The sequence below is a fragment of the Oryctolagus cuniculus genome, chromosome 13 (assembly GCF_051225735.1).
Source record: "Oryctolagus cuniculus isolate XC-2025 breed Fujian yellow rabbit chromosome 13, ASM5122573v1, whole genome shotgun sequence".
NCBI lineage: Eukaryota > Metazoa > Chordata > Mammalia > Lagomorpha > Leporidae > Oryctolagus > Oryctolagus cuniculus.
In genome coordinates, this window is record NC_142879.1 from 10,168,467 (window position 1) to 10,176,985 (window position 8,519).

At 48.1% G+C, this 8,519-nt stretch overlaps 1 long non-coding RNA gene across 3 annotated transcripts; it reads left to right on the plus strand.

The window, feature by feature from the left end:
* The first annotated feature begins 1,835 nt into the window (after nucleotides 1-1,835).
* Nucleotides 1,836-7,228, plus strand: LOC149122474 (uncharacterized). 3 transcript variants are annotated; one of them, XR_016219487.1, is made up of 4 exons: nucleotides 1,836-2,710; nucleotides 3,485-3,817; nucleotides 6,258-6,348; nucleotides 6,931-7,224. It is a non-coding gene; the product is annotated as an uncharacterized LOC149122474 (long non-coding RNA). The 3 variants fall into 3 exon arrangements; XR_016219486.1 differs by lacking the exon at nucleotides 1,836-2,710 and adding an exon at nucleotides 2,940-3,387 and having other exon boundaries at nucleotides 6,931-7,223; XR_016219485.1 differs by lacking the exon at nucleotides 1,836-2,710 and having other exon boundaries at nucleotides 2,931-3,817; nucleotides 6,931-7,228.
* The last annotated feature ends 1,291 nt before the right edge of the window (nucleotides 7,229-8,519 follow it).

Consider the following 8,519-nt stretch of genomic DNA (forward strand, 5'->3'; position numbering starts at 1 on the left):
CTTGCAAAATACGTCTCAGTGTTGTTAGTGAAACCCATTCACGCTACAGGTAAGATGAGTGGATGAGTTTCACGAGCCATGTCTGTGTCTTAATTTGAATTCTCTTTCCATTTCATTACATTATTTTAATTAAGAAAAATTTCAGCAAATGAAATTGCAGTAGACTCCTTAAGAGAGATGGGAGAATAAAGGAGCGCCTTCCAGGATCCAAATAAGTTCTAACAGTTTTAACACTTTTAATATGCTAATAAAAGGTGTAATCAGTATTTTCAGGAAGAGTGTAAGAGAGTTGAGCAAAGTAAACTTACAGAATAGAATCTAAAATGTCCAACAATGGCTTTTTAGTAAAGCTTCATGAGAATGCTAAAGAAACAATATGTTACTAAGTATTTACCTGGAAACCTATGAGAATTCTTGTAACTGTCTATTACTAAAATCCCATAGGTTAATACAAAAGAACCACAACCTTTTATGTGCTAACACATTTCTCTGGCAGGCTTTTCAGATTCTACCACATTCAATGAAATATTTATTTCACATAACAATAGAACTAAAAGTCACCTTCAAAGAACACAGTATAGCCACCTCTTCAAATGCACTAAAACCAAAGGAATGCATCAAGACCATCTTTTACTTCGTGTGCAATTTAAAGCCATTAATTCACGTGTAAGATTAACACATAAGAACCGTTCTCAGCATTACTGTGCCTCAGAATCGCTGGGGCAGGTTACTAAAGGGCTGATTCCTAGGTCCCAGTGCATAGAGATTGTAATTCAGTAAGTTCGAAGAAGGCCTAGAAACTGCATTTTTAAGAAGCACTGCATTGATTTGGATGTTGGTGGTCTAGAGACTTCATTTTGAGAAACTGCGAACTAAATGGAGTTAGAAATCAGAAGAAAAGATAGCCTCTTGGTTCAACATTGATTTCACTCCTTTACTTTCTAGAGAGGAAAAAGAGTACAGTGTAAGAGGTCTTCAAAGAGATCATGAAAAATGTGTTATGAAAAAACTGCATAGATGTCAAAAGATTTTTGCACCAAAGAAACCTTGTCTTTTAGTTCCATTTTCCTGAACTTTTAGAAGTCCCCAGCTCATAAACAAGCATGGCTGTATTCCAACAGAGCTTCACTTGTAGGACATTTGCTGTCTTTATTTGACCTGTGGGCCAGAGCAGGCAGATCCTCTCCCACAGAACAGTCAGCGTGTGATTCAATCAATATTTAAGTAAAAACTGCACAGATACTGAATAAATATTCAGAATTTCTATGTATGTAAGAATGCTAATAGTAAAGAATATAGGTTTGGGCCAGCGCCACGGCTCACTAGGCTAATCCTCTGCCTGTGGTACTGGCACCCCGGGTTCTAGTCCCGGTTGGGCGCTGGTTCTGTCCCGGTTGCTCCTCTTCCAGGCCAGCTCTCTGCTGTGGCTAGGGAGTGCAGTGGAGGATGGCCCAAGTGCTTGGGCCCTGCACCCGCATGGGAGACCAGGAGAAGCACCTGGCTCCTGGCTTCGGATCGGCACAGTGCCAGCCGTAGCAGCCATTTGGGAGGTGAACTAACAGAAGGAAGACCTTTCTCTGTCAAAAAAAGAATATATATATATATATATAGGTTTGGTGTTTCCTTTGTTTTCTGTACTTTTTTTTTCTTTTAAAGATTTATTTATTATTTGTAAGCCAGAGTTACAGAGAGGCAGAGGCAGAGAGAGAGAGAGAGGGAGAGAGAGGGAGGGAGGTCTTCCATCTGCTGGTTAACTCTCCAAATGACCACAAGAGCTGGAGCTAGAGCTGGAGCTGGGCTTATCTGAAGCCAGGAGCCAGGAGCTTCTTCCGGGTCTCCCACGTAGGTGCAGGGGCCCAAGCACTCAGGCCATCTTCCACTGCTTTCCCAGGCCATAGCACAGAGCTGGATTGGAAGTGGAGCAGCCAGGTTTTGAACCAGTGCTCATGTGGGATGCTGGCACTGCAGGCAGCAGCTTTGTCCACTATGCAACAGTGCCGGCCCCCTTTCTTTGTTTTCTGTCTCGATAGGTGATAATGCTGGCCTTGTCGTGACTCACTGAACAATGAGTGAGATTGTCCATGTAGACACAAGTTGTCCCTGTCCTCTCAAGAGGTTAAGTTCATTTCCATAGCCCTTGGAGCGGGTCTGGGGATTTTCTCTGTCCAACAGAATACGGCAGAAGTGATGCTGTGTGAGTTCTACCCCTAAACTTGAGAACTTGCAGCCCCCACTCTCATGCTGGGAGTCCTGAAGAAGAATGCAGAAAGCGCGTGGAGAGAGGTCAAGGTCTCTCTGTGGAGGCCCACGGCTAGGTGACCCCAGCCGCATACAAGCATGCACCAGGTCACAGAGTGCTGGTTTATATGGACGGTTTTTGTCTTGAGCCTCCACGTTTCAGTTTTATTATCCAGCAGTAGAGCACTGATGCCAACAGGTAGCAAGGTCACCAGCTGAGAGTGAGGAGGGGAGGATGTGATGGAGATTGGTGGCGGGAGGTGTGGAATGGAGGGGGTCTTGGAGAGTAGAGCGCTCAGCTTCCCGGGATGGATCATACAGCAGGGCTGCTGGGCAGTGCTGAGAACACCCTGGAGGCGCGGGAACTCCCCGGCACAGCTTCTATGTGTGGATTTTCCTCTTTCAGCTGTGCAGGTGCCGCAAGGACACAGTGGAGAGTTGGACTTAGCCTTGGCTGGCAGTGCCCTAGCAGGTGCGCATGATGTGGGGACAGAGAGAGAAGGCTGGTGGGGTGGTAAGCAGCCTGCGCGCACAGGAAACAGAGGGTGTGCTGACTGCCAGACCTTGTAAGGCTCAGCATGGTCTTGATCCCAGGGGCGGGGGGGGGGGGGCGTCAAAGGACTACTGGAACTGATAAAAGGAAAATTTCTTAGACCAATTACATTTTGTCAGTTTATTTGAGCAAAACAAAACAAAAACGTTTTGAGAGTCACACAGCTGTCAGAGCCAGAGCAAATCCTGAGAAGTCCAACCCTTGACCAGACAGCAGTTAGGAGAGTAGAAGTGAGGCACAGAAAATAACGCAGTTGGCTGCAGCCTAGTCAATCAGAGTTCAATTGTTTACAGCTTAACTAGCTAATTGTTTGCAGCCTCATCAGTTAACTGGCGACAGAGCCTTCTGCAACCAGCCCAAACTTACTCTCATTAAACTCTCTCTTGATTTGGTCTCGTGAGCCCAGGTCAGGTATCCAGTCCAAATCCATGGCCTCGTACGACATATTATTTAGCAGAACAGAGGTCTAGAGAGAGTGAGCTGGAAGCACAGGCGCTGCTTTGCCAGAGAGAGTGACATATTAAAACTGTGGCACGGGTAGCAGTGTCCATGCTCCATCAGGCCCAGCTGACCTCCTTTCTCACGGCTCCCACTCTGTAGGTTTCTATGTAGTTTCTGTGTTCAAAAGGCTGGGAGAGGTGCTTCAGCTGCTAATGCATGTTGTCCCGCGTCTGCTGGCTCCTGTCTTTGCAGGGAGCAGCAGGCGGATACTCCCTCGGCTTCTCAACCCTCCTGGCCAGGTGTGTATTTGGTCTCCAGATGAAAGGCATCAGCTTTTCACGAAGACTGCCCACTTGCCTAAGGTTGGAGTCAGCGAGAGACTGATACAGGCTCCAGCTTGCCCGTGCTCTTCTCCACGTCACATCTAGTCTCCTCTCTGACTGCCTGCCCTGTGGACAAGAAGTTCCAGTGGCCAACATGGAGGGAACAGCCTTACAGAGAGTGTGGAACCAGCTCCTACAAGTCTCTACAGCTCTGTGTCTCCATGGTTCTGTTTCTCTGCTTGCATTCTGACCAACAGAGGAGGTACAGCCCTGGTTCTGGTTGTGATCCACTGTGGGGTATGACTGCAGGTACAGCCCGGTTCCTGGTTGTGATCCACTGTGGGGTATGACTGCAGGTACAGCCCCAGTTCCTGGTTGTGATCCACTGTAGGGTATGGCTGTAGTGTGTACAGCCCTGGTTCCTGGTTGTGATCCACTGTGGGGTATGACTGCAGGTACAGCCCAGTTCCTGGTTGTGATCCACTGTAGGGTATGGCTGTAGTGTGTACAGCCCTGGTTCCTGGTTGTGATCCACTGTGGGGTATAACTGTAGGTATAGCCCCGGTTCCTGGTTGTGATCCACTGTGGGGTATGGCAGTAGGCACAGCCCTGGTTCTGGTTGTGATCCACTGTGGGGTATGACTGCAGGTACAGCCCTCGTTCCTGGTTGTGATCCACTGTGGGGTATGGCAGTAGGTACAGCCCCAGTTCGTGGTTGTGATCCACTGTGGGGTATGACTGTAGGTACAGCCCCAGTTCCTGGTTGTGATCCACTGTGGGGTATGACTGTAGGTACAGCCTGGTTCCTGGTTTTCATCCACTGTAGGGTATGACTGTAGGTACAGCCCGGTTCCTGGTTGTGATCCACTGTGGGGTAGAAGTGAGTGGATGGGGAGGCATCCACAAAGAGAGGTGTAACGTAGCTGAAATGACAGGCACTGCAAAGAGCGTCTTTGTCCTGGAGTTAGGACCACAGTAGTGTCTGAAAGGATGATACTGAGCCCGAATCTTAAATCCTCAAGGGCTTGAGGGGCTTAGTGGGACCGTGTGGAATAGGGGTACTAGCTGGTGGCAGGTGTTTCCAAGGCGAGGGGTACTGGGGATGCAGTGTAGCAGTGGGCTAGACTGGACACACATGAGCAGTATGGGAGGAACGCTGTAGGCCCATGGGACCATGTGTATGGAGGCGAAAACATGTTTCTGGGGCCTGCGGCTCCTGTTGCATGAAGTCCCTTTCCCTCCTTAGCGGGGCTGGCGCAGTTGCGATCCGGTTATGCTTGCGTTGTGGCTTGGCGTAACTCACTGGTGTGGCCGCCGGGAGGTGAATTGAGTCAATGAGGACCATTGTGATGATGAGTGTCAGGTGCAGCCTCCAGACCAGCTGCACCCAACAGCAGTGGAGATCTGTTCTTCCCGTCTCAGGCTTCAGGGCCATCCCAGTTTTGAGCTGCTGGTAAGGGGTGGGGGACACAACAGTTGGAGCTGCGCCGATCCAAAGCCAGGAGCCAGCGGCTTCTTCCAGGTCTCCCACATAGGTGCAGGGCCCCAAGGACTTGGGCCATCTTCTACTGCTTTCCCAGGCCATAGCAGAGAGCTTGATTGGAAGTGGAGCAGCCGGGTCTCAAACCAGCGACCATATGGAATGCCGGCATTGCAGGCGGCAGCTTTACTGGCTATGCCTCAGCGCCAGCCCCAACATTTTGTTTCAAAAGCAGGATCAGTTCCTTTTGGTTCAGACCTAATTGCTTTTATGTGTTGGTCGTTAGGTTTTGTGTTAGTGTGACAATGCAGGTGGCTTAAGTCTCTAAGACATCTTGCTGATTTTTGTGATATTTCATGTTGGACTCGTGGTTTATCTCACAGCAAAATATATGTCAGTGTCAGCATTTGGGATAGGGTTAGAAATAAGAGTGGAAGCAGAGGGCCGGCGCCGTGGCTCACTAGGCTAATCCTCCGCCTGTGGCGCCGGCACACTGGGTTCTAGTCCCGGTCAGGGCGCCGGGTTCTGTCCCGGTTGCCCCTCTTCCAGGCCAGCTCTCTGCTGTGGCCAGGGAGTGCAGTGGAGGATGGCCCAAGTGCTTGGGCCCTGCACCCCATGGGAGACCAGGAGAAGCACCTGGCTCCTGCCAGCGGATCAGCGCGGTGCGCCGGCCGCAGCGCGCTGGCCACTGCAGCCATTGGAGGGTGAACCAATGGCAAGGAAGACCTTTCTCTCTGTCTCTCTCACTGTCCACTCTGCCTGTCCAAAAAAAAAAAAAAAAAAAAAAAAAGAGTGGAAGCAGAGATGGAGCCAAATGAATTCTCTCCCCAGTGCTTTCTCTGGAATCTGATAGCTGGTTCTACTCTTCTTTCTGGAGACTCCAAGAGGGAAAATGGGAAAAAGGAGGAATCAGAGGGGAAGTAGAAAGACAGATGGGTAGGAAGCTGTCGGAGTTCCTTGGCTGCTTATCTGGAGGGAATGCATGGAAAGATGCTAAACAGTGACTCAGATCTTGCCTTCCCAGTGTGCTTTCCCGGTCCCTTAGAGGTTTGTTTCTGTTTGGTGCTGGCCGCTTCTCAGAGCTGGCCCAGAGACCAGCTGCTTTCATGGAACAAACATCAATTGGCCTCTCCTCTTCATGCGAGTCTAGTGACTAAAATTTAGAGCTTTATTTACTGGCTACATAGATGAAAAATAGCCTTTGAAATGTCCACTCTTTTAGCCATTAGGTAATTGGAAACAGCTGGGGTAGCTCCGAGACCGATGTCTACTTAGAAAGTCAGACGAGACCTGCATCGTAGGGTACTGAGAAGGTAAGTTTATGACACGAAAGGGAAGGGCCTCTGCAAATGTTCTGTTTGTGAGTAATGTGTGAGTTTATGAGAGCTGACAGGAGTGTTGATTCTTAGGTAAATTTGAATTGCAGAATTTAAACGCAGAAACTTTGCCTCTCCCATAACAGAAGAGGCCAGCGCTTCACAAAGCAGCGAAGCAGGGAGGATCTTAAGTCTTCACCTGTGCTTTGTGACAGGGATGCACAACTTTGTTCTGTAAGAGCTCAGACGAGCTCAGGATTTGTGTTGTGACTAGTTACTGCATATGCAGTAGTAGAGTTCTTGGAAAATAGTGAACTTTAGATTTTATTGTTAGTATCCTGGTAGTAGCAAAGAAAGTCAGAGCAAAGAAAGAAAGAGCGAAGTGCTTGGTTTAAAAACCTTTGAAATCCTTCTTAGTACGTTCATTTACACATCAACTTCTTAAAGGTGTTGGAAACCACCTACATGAACGGCTACTTTCTTCCAATTTAGGACTTTGTAAAGACCTGTGAGGTACAATCTGCTTCAAATACATTTTTAAATAAATCACTTCATTCATTTTTCTCTTACCTGTCCCAGTGCTCCTCTGGAATTTCGCGCATTGCTTCAGTACTAAAGGCCAGATCTAGAGAGGATCGCATTCCCATGTAAGCTTGACACTGAACAATACTGCACAGAGGGATTGAGGACAGTCTTCCGCGGTGCTTGACTATTCGCTGGGGTATTTGCTGATGTTTTTGGATTGGTGCAGCTCCTGCCATTGCGGCCAGCTGGAGAGTGAACCAGTGGACGGAAGACCTCTCTCTATCTCTCTGCCTCTGCTTCTCTCTCTGTGGAACTCTGACTTTCAAATAAATAAATATTAAGTAGTAAAGCAGACTTTTTTTTTAAACTCTCACTTGCACTCATGATGTGGAAATAAGAATGTGATTCACAGATTATAACCCTTAGAATTCTAATCAAACTAATTTAAATACCGCACATAATGGGTTGGAGACTATTAAGGCTTTTAATAACCAACTTGCTGGTCCAGAAGAGTGCACATGACCGTAATACATGGCACTGCTTGGTCAGGGGAAGAAGAAAATAAATGTGAAATGTACTCATGTTTCCTGTGACATCTGAAGGTGATGCTTTGAAACAATGTGGCTATTTTTACTATTTTAAAAGATTTATTTATTTGAAAGAAATATACAGAGGGGAAGAGAGAGAGAGAGAGAGAGAGAGCGCGTCCACCTGCTGGTTCACTCCCCAGATGTCTGCAGTGGCCAGTTCTGGACAGGGCCAAAGCCAGGAGCTTCTTCCAGGTCTCCCACATGGGTGCAGGGGCCCAAGCACTCAGGCCATCTTCTACTGCTTTCCCAGGCACATTAGCTGGGACTTGGATCAGAAGTAGCAGAGCACCTGGGACACAAACCAGCGCCCATTGGGATGCACACATCACAGCTGGCAGCTTCATTCAGTGTGCCACAACACTGGCCCCTTATTGATGACTATGTAAACGATTATTCTATGTAATAACTTACTGGGAAGGAAATTAAAATGTGTAGTAAGGTTTCCTACATTTTTCATTTGTCTGTTAGTGACATGCTGTCTGACTGAACTTCAGCCCCAGTTCTTGTGCTTTGACTGCTGTGGTTTCTTCCCAGGGATGAGAATACAGGGGCAGTGGGAGTTGTCCTCAGTGGAAGGAGTGAAGTGCTGGATGCACTCGCGAGCCCGCCTTTGTTCCTCCTCCCGCTCATCCTGGGAGTTCTTTTCTTCTCCTGATTGTCAAGGCCTCGCGTTAGGGCCTTGCTCTCCCCTGCCAAGGCGCATCCTGCCTCAAGCAGCCACCCTGACCAGGTGTCCTTGTCGGGCTGTGGATCTGCGTGGCTGCTTGGGCCTGCACTAACATGGCTTCTTTTCAATATTCCAGGCAGCAATGCCATCTTCTGTGCAGACTGACTGCAAAGTCCAACCCGTGTTAGGAGTGGAATCCGCAGGATTTTTGATGTTGATTTTTTTGGTTGTCAGATTTTTTTTTTGAAAGATTTAATATTTATTTGAAAGGTGGAGTTAGAGACAGAGATTTTTCCATCTGCTGGTTCAGTCTCCAGATGGCTGTAATGGCCAGGGCTGGCCCACATCAAATCCAGGCACCAGAAACTCCATTCGAGTCTCCTATG